Source organism: Furipterus horrens, unplaced genomic scaffold, assembly GCF_987537825.1.
Source record: "Furipterus horrens unplaced genomic scaffold, mFurHor1.1.pri manual_scaffold_9, whole genome shotgun sequence".
NCBI classification, from domain to species: domain Eukaryota; kingdom Metazoa; phylum Chordata; class Mammalia; order Chiroptera; family Furipteridae; genus Furipterus; species Furipterus horrens.
In genome coordinates, this window is record NW_028327179.1 from 56,528,145 (window position 1) to 56,547,948 (window position 19,804).

At 37.4% G+C, this 19,804-nt stretch overlaps 1 long non-coding RNA gene across 1 annotated transcript in view; it reads left to right on the top strand.

Annotated features, from left to right (window-relative positions):
• LOC150001804 (uncharacterized) overlaps positions 1–19,804 on the top strand; it is a 56,424-nt gene that overhangs the window by 19,387 nt on the left and 17,233 nt on the right. Inside the window, exons 4-5 of the long non-coding RNA XR_016513058.1 lie at positions 281–319; positions 1,176–1,290. This is a non-coding gene — a long non-coding RNA (uncharacterized LOC150001804). The remainder of the gene's footprint in view (positions 1–280; positions 320–1,175; positions 1,291–19,804) is intronic.

The window sequence follows — 19,804 nt, forward strand, 5'->3', positions numbered from 1 at the left end:
CCTTCTCCCATGCCTTGTGAATTGGACCCTCATGGGTTGTGTTAATGGTCTTCCTTTTCCTCTGGTTCTGGTTTGGAAGCAGTTAATAGAAACATCAGCAATAGATTAGGATGTGGGAGGAGACTGAGGTCAAGGTTTCCTTGGGGACAGCTGCTCAGTATATAGTACTATTTCCCCGTAGCCAGAGGCTTATATGAAGGAACAAAGAGGTGGAGGTTGAAGTAGCCATTCTCTTTTACACCAATTAACCTATGAGAGGAATTTGCTTCTTTGTTACCAGGGCCCTGGATCCACAGGTCTGGAAACTCTAAGGAACAAGGTAGGAATTATTTTGTCAGGTGAACAGTCATGATTTCTTTGAAATTCAACTTCCATTGGCCAAAATTATATAAAATTAGAGAGCAAAGATGCTCATTAGTGTAATCTGTAGGGGCTGGCCTCCTGAGGCACACAGCATCACCCTTGTCCTTTGGGTGAGAAATCCATATCCCTAAAATAGGAAATGAATGGCATCCTTGTTGGGAGTCTACCTCCTTCTCACTATCCAGGGAAAGCTTGAATGAGGATGATTTTCTAGCAATTGTCCAAGAAAGGTAGAGGACCATGTTCTTAGGCAGTGAAAGTGCCAAACAACTTTGCTGAAGGAAACCTTGATCATGTGCAATAATGTGTGCAATTCTACTTGTGACAATCTCCTTACTGCATCTGCTTCTGGACATAAAAGGAAGTGAAGAAAGCAAAAAAGTCATTGTAGAGTGTGAATAAGACTGAGTTTATTTGCCACCTCCTTACTACTGAGGGAGTAAGAGACATATGAGCCCAACAGAGTACACAGAGAATGCCAAACATTAACATGGTCTCCAACTTGGCAGATAGGATTAGTGAGAATCAAGAGAGAAAAGAAGATATTGTTTTGTAGAATAAAAGAAATTGTTAGAAAAGAGGGGGAGAAAAGAGGTCAAGACACAGCCCATTACAGGCTTTTTTAAACATCAAATTTCACATGTTGTCTCTAAGATCTCAATATTATGCACAGATATTTTTAATATTATGAGACAGGACAGTTCTTTTGAAAAAATATTTAAAATAAAGTTCAAAAGTAATAAAAGTGTTTTAATACACATTTTAGAAACTACAAAAATGACATTAAAAATATCCATGATCCCAACTAACAGAGGTGACCACACCAAAGTGATGGCTTTTCCTAGACGCCAGGCAGCTGGTCTGAACCCATTTGGAGGGCTGAAAATAAAAAGCATCCAACACGAAACAGACAACATGGATTTCCAGGTGGGCTTAACAATATTTTAAATTATGATTTTTACAAAATGCCTTCCAGGTAAAAGACATCACTTTTCCCATAGTACTGGCATTTTCATTATGAAAATGGTGATTTTGAAGATTTTCTGAGATTTTATTCAGTATTAATTAGATAATATAATGTTGCTTCTATGGAACAGAGTGATTATATTCCTCCTACTTCAGGTATGAAAGAAAATAAGTTGAGCCAAAATTATCAGAATATTTTTAGACATCCACCTCTATAAAATTTTCCACCTCTTAAATAATATGGACCTTCAAAAATAATAAAAATATTAATCTCACTTCAAAAGACATTAATTGAGCCCCTATGCCATAAGTACTGTACATTCTAACAAAATGCCAGTGTTTCTATGAACCAGCAATATGAGTAACCATTTAATTGGCAAATATTTACTTAGGATAGGACAGGTTTCCCTCTGGTGTCTGTATGGCCAAAGTGTCCTTGATGAAGCTCAACTTAGCCAAAAAAAGGAGGAGTAAATGACTCCAAATATAGACATTTCTCCAAAAGGGGGTTGCTTGCTTCCTGCCTATGGCCCCTCTCCTCCAAAGCTGTGTGTAAGTCAAAGCTGCTATGCAATCACGTTTGAAAAGTTATATTTAAATTGATATGGGATACATACTCATGAGTCTTTCTTCGTATTTAGCTAATCTCTCTTTAACTATAATGAATAGCCACACTATGACAGATGTGGTACTAAAGACTTGGACATGCAAAGGTGTGTGTCTGTGTGTTTGATTTGTTGTATATATATGGGTGCTAGTCGTTATCTTGGTTTTTTTTGTAATTTCATTTTTTGGCTTTTCAATTACAGTTCTCCCATTTTTTACCCATTGCTCCTCACCACCCAGCCCACCCCTTCTCCCACAATCACATCCCTCCCCGTGGTCCATGTTCATGAGTCATTTATACATGTTCCTTGACTAAACCATTCCCTTACTTATCCCCCATCTCTCCCCTTCTCCCCACTATTGACTGTTATTCTGCTATTTGTCCTATTTAGTTTGTTTCTTTATGTTGTTCTTTAGTCTCCTGTATTAGGTGATATCATATGGTATTTTTCTTTCTTTGCCTGGCTTATTTCACTAAGCATAATTCTGTCTAGTTTGAACAACGTTGTCGCAAATGGCAGGAGTTCCTGCTTTTTATTTCCTGCATAGTATTCCATTGTGTAAATGTACCACTGTTTTTTGATCCACTCATCTACAGATGGGCGCTTAGGCTGTTTCCAGCACTTAGCTATTGTAAACAGCGCTGCTATGAACATAGGGGTGCATAAGTTCTTTTGAATTAGGGTTTTAGGATTTTTCAGGTATAATCCTAGCAGTGGAATCGCTGGTTCAAAAGGCAGTTCCATTTTTAGTTTTTTGAGGTAATTCCATACTGTTTTCCATAGTGGCTGCACCAGTCTGCATTCCCACCAACAGTGCAGTAGGGTCCCCGTTTCTCCACATCCTTGCCAGCACTTGTCGTTTGTTGATTTGCTGATGATGGCATTTCTGACTGGTGTAAAGTGGTATCTCATTGTGGTTTTTATTTGCATCTCCCTGATGGCTAGTGATGTTGAACATTTTTTCATGTGTCCATGGACCCTCTGTATGTCCTTTTCATAGAAGTGTTTGTTCAGTTCCTTTGCCCATTTTTTAATTGGGTTGTCTGTTTTCTTGATGTTGAGTCGTATAAGCTCTTTATATATTTTGGAGATCAGTCCCCTGTCTGACATATCATTGGCAAATATGTCTTCCCATATGGTTGGTTTCCTTTTCATCTTGCTGATGTTTTCTTTTGTTGAGCAGAAACTCTTTAGTTTGATGTAGTCCCATTTGTTTAGTTTTTCCTTTATTTCTCTTGCCTTAGGAGATATATCCATGAAAATACTGTTATGTGGATATCCGAAATTTTCCTGCCTATGTTTTCTTCTAGGACTTTTATGGTTACGTGGCTTACCTTTAAGTCTTTGATCCATCTTGAGTTTATTCTCATGTGTGGTGTAAGTTGGTGGTCCAGTTTCATTTTTTTTGCATGTCCCTGTCCAGTTCTCCCAGCACCATTTGTTGAAGAGGCTCTTCCCACTTCATTTTATGTTCCTTCCCCCTTTATCAAATATTAGTTGACCATATAGTCCTGGGCTTACTTATGGACTCTCTAATTCTGTTCCATTGATTTATATGTCTGTTCTTTTGCCAGTACCAGACTGTTTTGATCACTGTGGCTTTTTAGTATAGTTTGATGTCGGTATTGTGATTCCTCCTGCTGTGTTCTTCTGTCTCAAGATTGCTATGGCTATTCGGGGTCTTTTTTGGTTCCATAGGAATTTTTGGAGTATTTGTTCTAGGTCTGTGAAATATGTCATTGGTATTTTAATAAGGATTGCATTGAATATGTAGATTGCTTTGGGTAGTATGGACATTTTAATGATGTTTATTCTTCCCATCCATGAACACGGTATTTGCCTCCATTTTATTTGTATCTTTCTTAATTTCTTTCTTCAATGTTATGTAATTTTCAGAGTACAGGTATGTATCTGTTTGGTTAAGTTTACTCCTAGGTGCTTTATTTTTCTTGTTGCTGTAGTAAATGGTATTTTCTTTTTTGTCTCTGGCTCTGATACTTTATTGTTGGTGTATAGAAATGCCTTAGATTTCTGAATATTTACTTTTTGCCTGCTATTTTGCCAAATTTGCTTATTATATTGAGTAGTTTTTTAGTGGAGTCTATAGGGTTTTCTATGTATGCTATTATGTCATCTGCATATAATGATTGTTTTACTTCTTCTTTCCCAATTTGGATGCCTTTTATTTTTTATTTTTTTTTTTTTGTCTGATTGCTGTGACTAGGACTTCCAACATTATGTTGAATAGGAGTGGGGAGAGTGGACATTCTTGTCTTGTTCCTGATTCCAGGGGGAATGCTTTCAGGTTTTGCCCGTTGATTATGATGTTGGCTTCCGGTTTCTCATATATAGCCTTAATTATGTTAAGGTATGCTCCCTCTGTTCCCATTTTGGTGAGTGTTTTCATCATAAATGGGTGTTGTACTTTATTAAATGCTTTTTCTGAATCTATTGATACGATCATGTGATTTTTGTCTTTCATTCTGTTTAGGTGATGTATTACATTTATTTATTTGTGAATATTAAACCATCCTTGCATCCCTGGGGTAAATCCCACTTGATCATGGTGTATGATCTTTTTAATGTGTTGCTGGATCCTGTTTGCCAATATTTTGTTGAGGATTTTAGCATCTATGCTCATCACTGATATTGGCCTGTAGTTTCCTTTCTTTGTTGTGTCTTGACCTGGTTTTGAAATTAGGGTGATATTGTCTTCATGAAAACTGGGAATCTTCCCTCTTCTTGGATTTTTTGGAATAGTATGGGAAAAATTGGCATTAGTTCTTCCATAAAGTTTTTGTAAAATTCAGCTGTGAATCTGGTGCAGGGCTTTTGTGTGTTGGAAGTTTTTTGATTACCGCTTCAATTTCATTACTTGTTATTGGTCTATTCAGGCTTTCTGCTTCTTCATCATTCAGTTTTGGAACATTATATTGTTATGGCTACATAAGCGAGATTGAACACTCTGAAGCAGTGTATAAAGTAAGCAAAGGATTTTAATAATGGCCAGGAGTTGGGCAGATGGTGAGCTGATCTTTAACATGCTCCAACCTGCAATGGAGTCTAAAACGCTGAGTTTTTATACTGATGAGGCCCCCCTTTGTTTCTTCTTTGGTGGGAAACAGCCTTAGGAAGAGGGGGCTGGGCAGAACTGCAGGAATGTCTTGGCAATAACAGAAACAGAAATTCACAAGGCTATAAGGTTATCTTCGGCGGCAGCATAGCTTTCCAGCCAGGGAGGATTTCTTTGCAAAGCAATTTATTTTCAAAGGGCTAGATATCCTGTAAAGTATAACTTTAACAAATGTTATAAACCAGACACAAGCGAGCAAATGGAAGGTGATAGATCCTGAGGTGCTTTTAGCTTGTAAATCACCAATTGCTATAACACTCCTTTTTACATTCCCTTTTCCATGGCCTTTTAGCAAGTTCTTGCTACTTCTTACAAAGACCATTTAAAGTCCTTACATACTTACATATTTAGCAGACCTTTGAAACTTTTTACAGAGAATATTTGGTGCCCCTACAATATGTTTCTAGAAACTTGTCTATTTCATCTAGGTTATCAAATTTCTTGTTGCACAGTTGTTTGTATTAATTTCTTACAATCCTTTGTACTTCTGTCATATTGCCTGTGATTTCTCCTTTTTCATTTCTGATTTTGTTTTATTGGGCCCTCTCTCTTCTTTTCTTGATGAGACTGGCTAAAGGCTTTTCAACTTTGTTTATCATTTCAAAGAAACAGCTTCTGGTTTTATTGATCTTTCGAATTGTTTGTTTAGTCTCTATGTCATTTAATTATGATATTGATAATTTCCTTCCTTCTACCCACTCTGGGCTTTGTTTATTGTTCTTTGTCTAGTTCTCATAGCTGTAGGATTAGATTTTTTATTTGAGATTTTTCTATCCTTTTTAGGTAGACCTGTATTGCTGTGAACTTTCTTCTCAGGACTGTTTTCACTGTATTCCATAAGTTTTGAGCTGTTCTGTGTTCAGTATCATTTGTTTCCAGAAACTTTTAAATTTCTTCATTGATGTCATTGTTAACCCACTCATTATTTAATATCATGTTATTTATTCTTCGCGAGATTGAATGTCTTTGAGTTTTTTCTCATAGGTTGATTTTCAGTTTCAAGCCATTGTGATCTGAGAAGATGCTTGATGTAACTTCTTGAATTTGTTGAGGCTTGTTTTGTGTCATACCCTGTGGTGTATATTTGAAAATATTTCATGTGCACTTGAATAGAAGGTATATTTTGCTTCTTCAGGGTGAAAAGTTGTATATATATCAACTAAGTCCATTTGATCTGGAGTGTTGTTCAATGCCTCAATATTTTTGATGTTCCTTTTCTTTGCAGATCTGTCCATTGTTGACAATGGGGTGTTAAAGTCCTCTACTATGAGTGTGTTGCTGCTGATATCCTTCTTGTAGTCTTCCAAGATGTTTGTTATATATTTGGGTGCTCCTATGTTGGGTGCATATATGTTTACCAAGGTGTTATTTTCTTGATGGATTGTTCCCTTAAGTATTATGAAATGTCCTTCTTTGTCTCTTTTTATTGCCTTTGCTTGAAATCTGTTTAGTCTGATATAAGTATTTCTACCCCAGCTTTTTTTCATATTTCTACCCCAGCTTTTTTTAATGTCCATTTGCTTGAAATACTTTTTTCCATCCCTTCACTTTCAGTCAGTGTAGTCTTTTCTTTTGAGGTAGGTCTCTTGTACACTGCATATATGTGGGTCATGTTTTCATATCCACTACCCTATATCTTTTGATTGGTGCATTTAATACTTTAACATTTAAGGTTATTATTGACAGATATTTACTTGTTGCCCTTTGTACCTGTATTCCTCTCCCTCTCCTTTTCTTATTATTTTTAAACAGATGTCCTTTAGCATGTCTTGCAATGCTGGTTCAGTGGAGATGTATCCTTTTAGTCTTGCTTTGTCTGGGAAACTCCTTGTTTCACCTTCCTTTTTTTTTTCCCACTGTATGGTTGCCTCTCACTCACGCCCCCAACTGGGGACCTGACGTGCAACCTAGTAATGTGCCCTGTCTGGGAATCGAACCAGCGACACTTGGTTTGCAGGCCGATGCTCAATCCACTGAGCCACAGCAGCCAGAGCTCACCTTCCATTTTGATTGAGAGCCTTACTGGGTAGAGTAGTCTTGGTTGTAGGCTTTTGTTTTTCATTGTTTGAAATATTTTTTGCCATTCCCGTCTGGCTTGTAGTGTTCTGTTGAGAAATCAGCTGATAGCCTTATCGAAGCTCCCTTGTATGTTATTTGCTGTTTTTCTCTGGCTGCTTTTAGGAATCTCTCTTTGTCTTTGAATGTTGCCATTTTACATATGATGTGTCTTGGAGTGGGACTCCTTGGGTTAATCTTCATTGAGACCCTCTGTGCTTCCTGTTCTTGTGAGACTTTACTCTCCTCATAATTGGGAAGTTTTCTGTCATTACTTTTTTCAATCAGGTTTTCTATCATTTGCTCCTCCTCTCCTTCTGGTATCCCTATGATAAAGATATTGTTGCATTTCTTGTTTTCCTAAAGCTCTCTTATACCCTCTCCATTCTTTTTAAGCATTTTTTTCATTTTGTTGCACTGTCTGGCAATTTCTTTCTACATTGTCCTCTAGCTCACTGATCCAATCCTCTGTTTCCTTTAGCCTGCTTTTTATTTCTTCTACTGTGTTTTTCAGTTCAGAAATTTTATTCTTTATTTCCTCCTGGCTCTTATTGGTAGTTTATATGCCCTTTTTCATGCTGGTGTAATTCTCAGTAAGTTTCTTGTAGCTTCCATGGAATTTTTTGTACTCAGTAAGTTTCTTGTAGCTTCCCTGAAATTTTTTGTAGTTTCCTTGAAGTTCTTTGTAGTTCTCTTGGAGTTCATTGTAGTTTTCCCTCAGTTTGTTGAGTTTATTGAGGTTTCTCATTACCATTGTTTTGAATTTTATGTCTGATAGTTTGCTTTCCTCTATTTCATCTATCCCTTTTTCTGGGAATTGCTCCTTTTCTTTTGTTGGGGTGTTTTTTCTCCTTCTCCCCATTTAGGTAGCTCTTCTTCTTGTTTCTGTTTTTAGATTGACCTGCTTTTATTTTCTTCCTTTGTGGTGTGACCTTCTTGTATACAGTTGAGATGCTGCCTCTGGCTGATGCCACTTGGAGGGGAGTAGTCTGCTTAAGCGATTTCTCCCATAGCACTGGGGATGATTCTGCACTGGGACCTAGTTCCCTGCCCCCCAACTCTTTCTCCAGAGCCAACACCTAAAATTTTTACAAGGCACCTCTAGTTCACTTTATCCTTCTTTGGCCTTAGCCAGGGGTGAGTGTGCTCCCTCACGTAGACCAGGGGTTAGTGGGTCATTAGATCTTATGTACACCAGCCAGGTGCAGGCCCCCAGCAGTCCAGTTGTGGGCTGGAGTGGACTGACCAGGGCGCTCTTGTGTGTGCAACTGTGAGTGGGGAAGTGAGGAGTGGTTGAGTGTGCTCCTGTGCGTGAGTTCCTCAAGAATCTCTCCCACCCCTAGCCTTTCCTCCCTGGTTGGCCAAAAATAATAGAAAGAAGAAGAAGAAAAAAACACTCACACACACACACACACACACACACACACAAATGCTGTTTCTTGCCTTTCAGAGCCAGATGCCACCAGACCCACTCCTGGCTCTGCCATCAGGCAGAGCCTCACTCTCTACCCCTCACTCCTCTCAAGGGATACCTAGGGTTACTTCCAGCCATAGCTTGGGTAGCCAAGCCAGCCAGAAATCCCGACTTACCCTTTTCTCCTCTACTATCCTCATCAGACAGGCCACTCTCTGATGGTCTTCTCTGAGCCAGCAGTGCCAAGGCTTAACTCCTGCCAGTATCCAGATGTTAACTGAGATGCTCCATCCACAATTAGCCTAAACTACAGACAGGTCTTGGGAGCGAGCAAGCAAGTGCATCCACCCCTTGTTTCTCTGCCATCTTAGTCCTTACAAAGGTCTTGATTGTCTCTTATCTGTCACTCCCTAAACTGATCCTCCTTCAGGATCTCCCATGTCTAAGAATTTCCCAAGTCAGAAACCAGAGCCTCACTGGGGACTCCACCCATTCCTTGGCTCATATCCTATCATTAACCAAGCCATTTTGAGCCTCTTTATTTCTGCCTTTTTTTATCACATTCAATTGGTGCTACTTTATTTCTTTTTCCTTTTTATTTAATTCATTGGGGTGGCACTGCTTAACAAAATTGTACAGGTTTCAGGTGCACAGTTCTACAACACATCAGTTGTATATAATATTGTGTCACCACCTCAAGTCAAGTCTCCTTCAATCATCATTATCCCCCATTTACTATCCTCAATCTGCACCCACCCCCTACACCCTGGCAATCACCATGCTTTTGTCCACATCCATGAGTTATTTCTATTTTTTCTATTTTGCTCAATCGTTCTACCTTCCTACCCAGTTCTGCAATACACCCCTTCCCCAACAACTATCAGCCTGCTCTCTTATCTATGAGTCTGTCTCTATTTTGCTTGTTAATTCATTTTGTTAATTAGATCCCGCATATGAGTGAAATAATATGTTTACAACTTAATTTTATATTGTACTTCAATTCAGCATTTTTTGCTTCAGTTTCTTCAGTAGGCTGTCTCCCTGCCTTAGTTTTCTTCTCACAACTAGCCAACAGAGTTCAGTGTTAAATCTAGCAATTGCATCGTTGTGTTTTTCATAACCACCCTGATGTAAAAGTCTCATTATCTCTATTTTAGAGATAAAGATATTGAGACACAGAGAGGTGAAGTAATTTGTCCCACATCATATGAAGAATAAAGGTGGTGCTAGGATTTGAAAGCTGGCTCTAGTGCTATAGTCCACATTCATAGCTAATAAATATATAGCTTTTTAATATTAATAAAAATTTAAAATTGGTTATATTATTACCTGGCCCAAAAATGTTCAGTGGCATCAAGGATTTAAAAAATCACGAATCCTTAGCCTGGCAGAACGCACTTCTGTGACCGCCCCTACCCATTGCCCATCTTCTCTGCTAGTCACTTCCCTTGTGTTCTGTTCTTAGTTTTTCTGAAAATGTTCTGTGCCCAAACCCTCTCAAGCCATTGTTCATCTTGCACTTTTTTCTACCCTTAACACTGCATCTCTGCAATCCTAGTCTCCACCACATGTTCAAAAGGCTTCTCCCCATCCCCTACCTACCCCTGGCTCCTGGAAGTCTAGGCAATATGTCCCTGTCCTTTGTTGTTCTTTGGAACCTATGTTGTATGCACTGTCTTCAGCAGTGACTTGGCCTGTTTCTATCACTGAGATGTAAACGTGAGTTGGAGACTGCATTATTTTATTCCCAGCATTAAGCTTAGTAAACATTTTAAACACATACACATACAATATAGTAACACAGACTCCAAGCCATGTGAAGATCAAAGGTACAGCAATGAGAGATATAGCATATTAGGGGAACTTGAAATAACTCGATATTCTGGACTATTGGTGCTGGATCTAAAAGCAATATAAAATATAAAAGCATAGAGTTAGATTATGTATATATATATGGATTAGCAGAAAAGCTATTTTTCAGTCAGCAGAAACTATTAGAGTAAGTGTTAAACTTTTCATTACCTCCTTGTAAGGATTATTTCATTGAGATTTTTGCACATCATAAGATTCATTTCTTTCAAAAAGTGGAAATTTTGAACTATAGTTCATGCTTTTGTATAGCATTTATTTTTCTAAGACTAATAAAATTTTACAACACTAATGTACTTTCTTAATTAGGAATTCAGAACAGTGGGATACGAATGTGAGGAATACCTCTCAAACATTCTTCAACAAGCAATCCATTGGCTTCCTGACTGTGACTTTTACCACCACTTAGTGGTAGTTGGCAATATTAGCATTTCATTGGCTTATGATATTAAACAAAAACAACAAATACTAAAACAACATTCCGCTGGGGAGCTCCCTTGTCTTAGACAAAATACAAATCAGTAGTGGCCAGAGAAGGAGTATTCAGAATGGCTTACTTTATTGCATATTATTGTATATCATATTGTGTTGTATTACTTTATTGTCTGAATGCTCAACTTAAAATTAAAATTTAAAAGTATTATTGTAATTAATGTGCCTAAAAAAGAAGATTTTACTCTCAAGTTTTCTGATGAGGCCAGTAGCAAAATATTACAGTGTTTCAGCAGCAGAAGTTATAAGTTTCTGTTGTCCTGATACAGCTCTGATTGGCCCCTAGGAGCAAGGGGCTCCTAGCCCTCTATTTTCTTGCTTTCTCTAGCATCTAGTACAGTGCCCTGCACAGAGTAAACTTCTAACCATTTGAAAATAAGAGAAAAGCTATCATAGTTGAAGATACTAGGTAACATTTATTTTTTAAAGACAGTTTGAATGATATATAATTTACATACCATAAAATTCATCTATTGAAAATGTGCAATTGCATGATTTTTAGCAATTACAGTTTTCCACCATTACAATATAATTTTAGAGCAATTTTATCATCCCCAAAAGTTCCTTTAGTTGCAGTTGATCCACTGCTACATCCAGCCCTAAGTAAACCACTGATCTTTCTGTCTTGAAAATTTGACCTTTTAGGACAACTAACACAGATGTATCCTACAATATATATATATTTTTGCATCTGGCTTCTTTTACTTAGCATATTGTTTTTGAGGGTCATCATGTTGTAGCATGCGTCAGTAGCTTATGTCAGTAACTTGTTCCTGTATATGGCTGAATACTATTCCATTATGTGGATATACAGCATTTTGTTTTCACGTGTTTTTGGATGTTTAGATTGTTTATAATTTTTGACTATTGTGAGTAATCGTGCTGTGAACATTTCATGTACACATATCTTTGTGGGGACATAGGGGTTTTTTGTTGTTTGATAGCTTCCTAGGAGAGGATTTGTTGAGTGATGTGGTGGGTTTCTGTTTAACTTTTTAAATAATTGCAAACTGTCCTCCAAAATTGCTATGCCATTTTACATTCCTTCTAGCAGTGTGTGAGAGTTTGTTTTCCATATACTCACCAATACTTGGTATTGGCTGCTATTTTGATTTACATTCCCTCTAGCAGGTGTCAAGTGACATCTCCTTATGGTTTTAATTTTCACTCCCATAATGAGGAATGATATTGAGAATCTGTCATGGGTTTATTGGTTATTCACATATCTGCTTTGGAGAAATGTCTACTTTGAGTCTCTTACCATTTTTTTAAAGTTACGTTCTTTGCCTGCTTATTGAGTTGAAAGAGTTCTTTGTGCATTCTAGATAAAAGTCCCTTATTAAATATATGATTTGAAAATATTTTCTTCCATCTGTCATCTTTTCATTTTCTTCATGAAGATGTTTGAAACATAACTTTTATTTTGGTGATGTTGTTTTTCAAAATTTATTCTTTTATAGGTAAGATGTTTCTGGTTATGTCTAAGAACACTATCTAACCACTATGTCATGAAGATTTTTTCCAACATTTTCTTCTAGAATATTTTATAGTTTTAACTCTTTCAATTTAAGTTTATGGGCCATTTTGAACTAATTTTTGTGTATGGATATAAGGAAATAAATTCATTATATTGTCTATGAATATCTAGTTGTCACAGTAACATTTGTGGAAAAGACTAAACTTTCCCCATTAAATTGACTTAACACATTCATCAAAACCCCTTTGACCTTACATTTAAGGGTTTATTTATTTCTGGACTCAATTATCTTTGACTTGTATACTCTCTTTGCACTAGTACCACACTGGCATCATTACTGTTATTTTATTTTTATATAAGCTTTGAAATCAGATGCTGTAAGGCCTTACTAAAAGGCCTGCCCTATTGTCCCAAGGAACTTTAATTTTGTAACTAATAAATCCTTTCATATCCTCTTTGCACATGTGGCAACATTAACTGGCAAATCCAAGTCAAATTCTTGGTGATTCCTCACCCACATGCTGCTTATGCAGAGTGACCATAGCAGTCCTCCAACTTTATTTTTTTACAAAATTATTTAGGCTATTGTAGATATTTTTATTTTTATGTACATTTTAGTAAGTTTGTTCATTTTTGCCCACAAATCCTGCTACATTGTATTTATAGATCATTGTGGAACAAATTGCCATCATGAAAATATTGAATTTTCTAATCCATAAACATGAGCTCTCTACATTTATTTAAATATCCTTCAATTTTTCTTTGCATTGCTTTTTAGTTTTTCACATACATTTTGGTCTTTTTGTTCAATTTATTCCTGATTATTTTATTCATTTTGGTTTTATATTGAATATAAATATTTTTTTACTTTCATTTTTAAATTGTCAACTGACAGCGTATAGAAATACAATTGATATTTTATATATTGAACAGGTATCTTGTGCACTTGGTAAACCTGTTTATTAGTTCTAGTTTTGTTCTTTTTTTTGTATACAGTAGTCCCTCTCTATATCGCAGTTCACTTATTGTGACCTCACTGTATCGCATGATTTTTAAAAATATCATATTTAGACTTCTGGCCAAGATGGAGACCTAGACTGTAACGCTCTGACTTCCTCCACAATTAAGAAGGTCTACAACTACCACAAAACCAGAAATAACCAGAAGTTCCAGAAAATAAAGTTACATGGAAGTCCAACGTAAGAAGTTATAAACAAGTGGTGCTTGTCCGGACAAGTAGGAGGGGCAAAGCCAGGGCAGAGAGGTGGAGAGATAAAACTGTGCTGGCTTCGGCAGCTGCAGCGATGAGTGGCGGGACTGCAGTAAGCACAGACATCCATATTTAAGGGGAGGCAAGAAGTACCTGGGGAGTACCCCTGGCTGCAGACCAAACCCGTAAGCTCATGACTCCAATGCTGGGGAAGGAAGACCCCCATTACCTTGGACGGTGAGGCTCAGAGGGCGTGAGGATGGAGGAGGAGACTCCTGGTCTCTCAGTGGAAAGTAAATGGCAGGAATCCATCTTGGGCCCCCGCCCCCACACAAAGTGCCACAGTGTGGTGAGAAGGGTCGCCCAATAGTGATGAGGGCACCACGCTCTGCCCCTGATAGTGTAGGAGGTGTGACAGCCCCACCCAAGAAGGAAAGATAAACAAACCTGTCAAGATGGCAGGGATAATGATAGAGATCCCAATCACACAGCTAACCATAAAGCAATTACATGTATTAATGGACAAACAGGTAGATAATCTTTCTGAGGCTCAGTTCAGAGCAATAGTTATAAGGCAGCTTACAGAACTAACAATGGGACTTAATCAAGATGGGGAAGGAATGAAGGCTAGTCCTGCTGAAATGAATGAAAACACATAAGAAAGAAGTGGTGAGGGAAGGAAAACCAGGGACCAACTCAACAAATTGGAACATAGGGAAGGAAAAAAAACAGTCAACCAGTGCAGAAAGAGGAAACAAAAATTGAGGAAAGTGAGAAGAGGCTCAGAAACCTCTGGTAAAACTATAAGCGAGTGAAAAGCCAAATCATAGGGTTGCCAGAAGGTGAAGAAGAACTAAAAACTGAAAAATTATGTGAAAAAATAATGAAGCAGAACTTCCCTAACTTGGGGAAGGAAATAGACTTACAGGTCAAGGAAGAACAGAGAATTCCAAATAAACGACCCAGGGAGAACCACACCAAGACACATTATAATCAAAATGTCAAAACTTAAAGAGACAATCTTCAAAGCAGCAAGAGAGAAGAGATTTATGTACAAAGGGGTCCCAATTAAACTATCAGCTGATTTCTTAAAGGAGACTCTGCTGGCAAGAGGGGACTGGCCAGAAATATTCAAAGTAATAAAAGGCAAAAACGTACAACCATGATTACTGTATCCAGCGAAACTGTCATTCAAAATAGAAGGGCAGAGAAAGTGCTTCCAGAACAAAGTAAAACTGAAGGAGTTTATTAGATCCAAACCACTGTTATATGTTAAAGGAACTTGTTTAGAAGAAGGAGGATCAAAACTATGTACATTAAAATGAAAACTGTATCACAATAACCAACAGTAGAAGCTAGGGAATCGAAACAAAAGCAAACTAAGTAGGTAGCAAGAGTGGGAAAGGAATTATAGGTATGGGGAATATATTGGGGGAGGTTAGAGGAGGGGGAAGGGAGAAGGGGAGGGTGATGATGCAAGAATTAAGAAGCATAGTAGAAGGCAGTGGAGTAGGCAGGAAGATGTTGAGAAGAACTATAAGCACAACTAATAGGCATGGATTAAGGTGGGGAGACAATTGGAGGGAGGGGTGTCACTGGGTGGAGGGGAGCAGAGGGAAAAGAAATTGGGACAACTGTAACAGCATAATCAATAAAACATATTTAAAAAATAATATTTATTTATTACAGATTTTTCACTATATCGTGGGATTTTGTGGTACTGTATATGAATGTTGTTAAAGTTATGTAGGTTTAAGAGTGTAGAATATGTTTAAGAACATAAGTAGTGTTCATAAAATTGTGGAAAATGTTAATAAGGGAGTGGGAAAGGTTAGTAAGGGACTGGGAATGGTTTATAAGTGTGTGGGAAGGGTTTATAAAGCCTTAAAATATATATAAATACTAAAATAAATGTAAGGTTCCTACTTCGAAGATTCTCACCTATCGCGGGGGCGGGGGGTCTAGAATCTAATACCCACGATAAATGAGGGAATACCGTATATGGATTCTATGGAATTTTTTACATACAGAATTATGTCAACTATATCTAAAGACTATTTTACCTTTTGTTTCCAATCTCCTGCAAAGCTTTAATTTTGTGTCTTTCCTGTTGCAATGTCTAGCACCGCCAATGCAATGTTGAATAGAAGAGACAAGAGCAGACATCCTTGTCTTGTTCCTGGTCTTTGAGGAAAATCATTTAGTCTTTCAGCATTAAGAATGAGACAGCTGTAGATTTTCACAGATGCCCTTTATAAGGTTGAAGAGGTTCCATTTTATTCCTAGCATGTTGAAATTTTTTATAATGAACGAACATTGGATTTTACAAGTGCTTTTTATGCACCTGTTGAGATAATCATGTGGTTTTAACCTGTAGTCAATTGATAATTTGTATTACATTAACTTTTATATGTTAACTGTTTACCTCTGGGATAAATCCCACGCAATCATGTTTCATAATCTATTACGTTTGTTTGTGGTTTTGATTTGCTAATACTTCTGGAGGATTTTTGTACCTAATTGTCTGTATCTTTCTTATTATATCCTTGGCTTTAATAGCAGAGTAATTTTGGCCTGTAGAATGCATTGGGAAGTGTTCCCAACCCCCCTGTTCTCTGAATGAATTCTTATTGTGAAGGATCAACATTATTTCTTCTTTAAATGTTTGATAGGTTCTCCCATGAAACTATCTAGGTCAGGAATTTTCTTTGTGAGAAGATTTTTAATTACTAATTAAATTTCTTGTTATATATGTCCATTCAGATTATTTATTTATTTGGGAATCGATTTTGGTAATTTATGTAATTCCTAGAATTCATCCATTTTGTGTAAATTACCTAGTTTGTTGACATAAATTATTTTTAATAATTCTCTTTAATCCCTTTTTATTTATGCAGGATTACTATTAATGTTTTTGATTGTTTTTGGTAGCTTATGATTTCTCTCAGTTCTTCTTGGTAATTCTAGCTTGAAGTTTGTCAAATTTGTTGATATTTTCAAAGTACTGACATATCTTTCTCTCTTGCTTTTTTTTATTTCAATTGTTTTATTTCTATTTTTATTATTTTATTTATTTTTCTTGGGTTGAGTTTATATTGCTCTTCTTTTTTATGATTGATTTTACATCTTTTCCCATATAGGCATTTAAAGCCATAAATTTCCCCTAAAACATTGCTTTAACAACATCTTACAAATTTCAATGTAATGGTTGCCTATAAAATATATTGTAATGGCTACACGTGAATCTTTCTGTATATATCCTAATCAGTATTTGTTTAGCTAATTAAATGTGTGGATGAACATTTCTCAACAAACTTGAAGAGTTTTGGATAATTTCTCTTAAAGTTTTTCCTGATTATTTTTCTTTCTCCTCTTATCAGGAAGTACCAGTACATGTATGTTGGCATGCTTGATGTTACCTCATAGCTCTCTGATCTCTGTTCAATTTTACTTCTTTTTTTTATCGTTTATTCTATTACAGTTGTCCCAGTTTTTCCCCTTTCCACCCCTCCATCAAACCAGCACCCTATATATATAGTCAAACCACATGCTGTTTCCATGTCCACAGCCCTTTCATATATGTTCTTTGACTCATCCCTTCACCTTCTTTCAATTAGTTCCTGCCTCAACCTTACTCTCCTACATCTGTCAGTCTATTCCATGACTCTATGCCTGTGCTTCTATTTTGCTCACTAGATTACTCTTATAAGTGAGATCATATGACATTTGTCTTTCATCAACTGGCTTATTTCACTTAGCATAATAGCCACTGGTTCCATCCACACTGTCGCAAAGGGTAGGAGTTCCTTCTTTCTTTCTGCCATGTAGTATTTCATTGTGTAAATGTAACAGTTTTTTGATCCATTCATTTACTGATGGGCACTTAGGCTCTCTGCAGCACTTGGCTATTGTAAATAACACTGCTGTGAACATTGACGTGCATAGGTTCTTTTGAATTTTTCTTTCAGATTTTTAGGGTATAATCCTAGCAGTGGAATCACTGGGTCAAAAGGCAATTCCCTTTTTAGTTTTTTGAGGAAATCCCATACTGTTTTACACAGTGGCTGTACCCATCTGCATTCCCACCATCAGTGCACTAGGTCTCCCTTTTCTCTATATCCTAACCAGCACTTGTTGTTTGTTGATTTGTTTATGATGACCATTCTGACATGCGTGAGGTGGTATCTCATTGTGGTTTTAATTTGCATCTCTCTGATGTTTAGTAACTTGGAGCACCCTTTCATATACCTATGGACCCTCTGTATGTCCTCCTTGGAGAGGTGCCTACTCAGTTCTTTTGCCTATTTTTTTTGTTTGATTATTGATTTATTTTTATTTTTAGCTTTTATTTTATGTTATAAAGTGTATTTTATTGATGATGTTGTTACAGTAGTCCCAGTTTTTTCCTCTTTGCTCCACTCTGCCCATACCACCCTTCCCTCCAGAAATCCCACCCCACTTAGTTCAAGTCCATGGGTCATGCATATAAGTTCTTTGGCTTCACCCTTTCCTATATTATTCTTAACTTCCTCCTGTCTATTTGGTACCAACCAATTATGCTTCTTAATCCCAGCACCATTTCCTCATTTCTCCCCTTTCACCACCCAGCTGATAACCTTCCAAATGATCCACATACCTATGATTCTGTTCCTATTCTGGTTTGCTTAGTTGAATTTTGTTTTTATTTTTTATATTCAGTTGTTGATAGTTGAGTTTGTTGTCATTTTAATGTTCATATTTTTATCTTCATTTTTTCTTAAATAACCCCCCCCCTTAATATTTCATATACTAATGGCTTGGTGATGATGAACTTCTTTAGCTTTACCTTGTCTGGGAAGCATTTTATCTGCCCTTCTATTCTAAATGATAGCTTTGCTGGATAGAATAATCTTGGTTGTAGGTTCTTGCTTTTCATCCCATTGAAAACACTTGCCAGTCCTTTTTGCCTGCAAAGTTTCTTTTGAGGAATCAGATAAGTGTCTTATAGGCACCCCTTTATAGGTAACTCTCTGTATTTCTCTTGCTGCTTTAAGATTCTCTCTTTACTTTTAACTTTTGGCATTTTAATTCTGATGTGTCTTGGTGTTGTCCTTTTTGAGTCTAGCTTGTTTGGGACTCTCTATGCTTCCTGGACTTGTATGTCTATTTTCTTCATCAAATTTCAGAAGTTTCCCTTCATTATTCTTCTAACTAAATGTTCAATTTTCTGCTCTTCCTCTTCTCTTTCTGGCATCCTTATGATTCGGATGTTGGCATGTTTAAAGTTGTTCCAGAAGTTTCTATGCCTCTCCTCATCTTTTTCAATTTTGTTTTCTCATTCTGTACCGGATGATGATGTTTTTCTCTCTTATGTTCAAAATCATTGATTTGAACCCTGGTTTCCTTCCTTTCACCATTGGTTTTGTGTGGATTTTTTTTTCATTTCATTTAGCATAGCCTTCACTTCCTTCTTTATGCATTTGCCATACTTAAGCATATCTTTCAAGCCTGTGAACACCTTTATCACCAGTGTTTTGAACTCTATGTTAGGTTGGTTATCTCCTTGCCTGTTACATTGGCTATCTCCTCGTTGCTTAGTTCTTCCACTGGAAACTTGATCCATTCCCTCTTTTGGCCCATAGTTCTCTGTCTCCTCATCTCGACAGGCTCCTGTATTTGTTTGCCTCTGTGTCTTAGGTAGAGCTGTAGCACCTGTGACATTGTAAGGGGCGGAGCCTTAAGTACTCATCAGTATCGGTGACCCATTTCAACAGGTTGTGGCGCTGTATGTGGGGGAGAGGTCTGAGAGAAAACAATGCTACTTGCTCAACACTAACCCTTTTTCCAGGCACTTCTCCCACTTCTGTATGGGACTGGTACCTCTCTAGCTGTTGCCCTGGACATTGTTCCCAGAGTGGGTGGGTCTGCAAACATTCTAGGACAAGGGGGGGTGCTCCTTTAAACAAGCAGACTCTACTGAGAGACTGAATGTTTCTTCCTCTGCCCCAATACCCACTGATTTGCACAGTAAGAAGCAATGAGGCTTTATTTTCCCCAGCATTGGAATTGTGAACTGTGCAGTCTGGTCTGCTGCTGGGCATGCTCCTCAGATGTCCCTCTCAACTTTAAAAAATATGTTACTGTGCTTTCTGCCAGCCTGCTGTTGCTGCTGCTGCTGTTACCACCACACTGTGTCCTCCCTGCCCCAGCTCCACCCCTCCTACCTGTCTGAATGAGT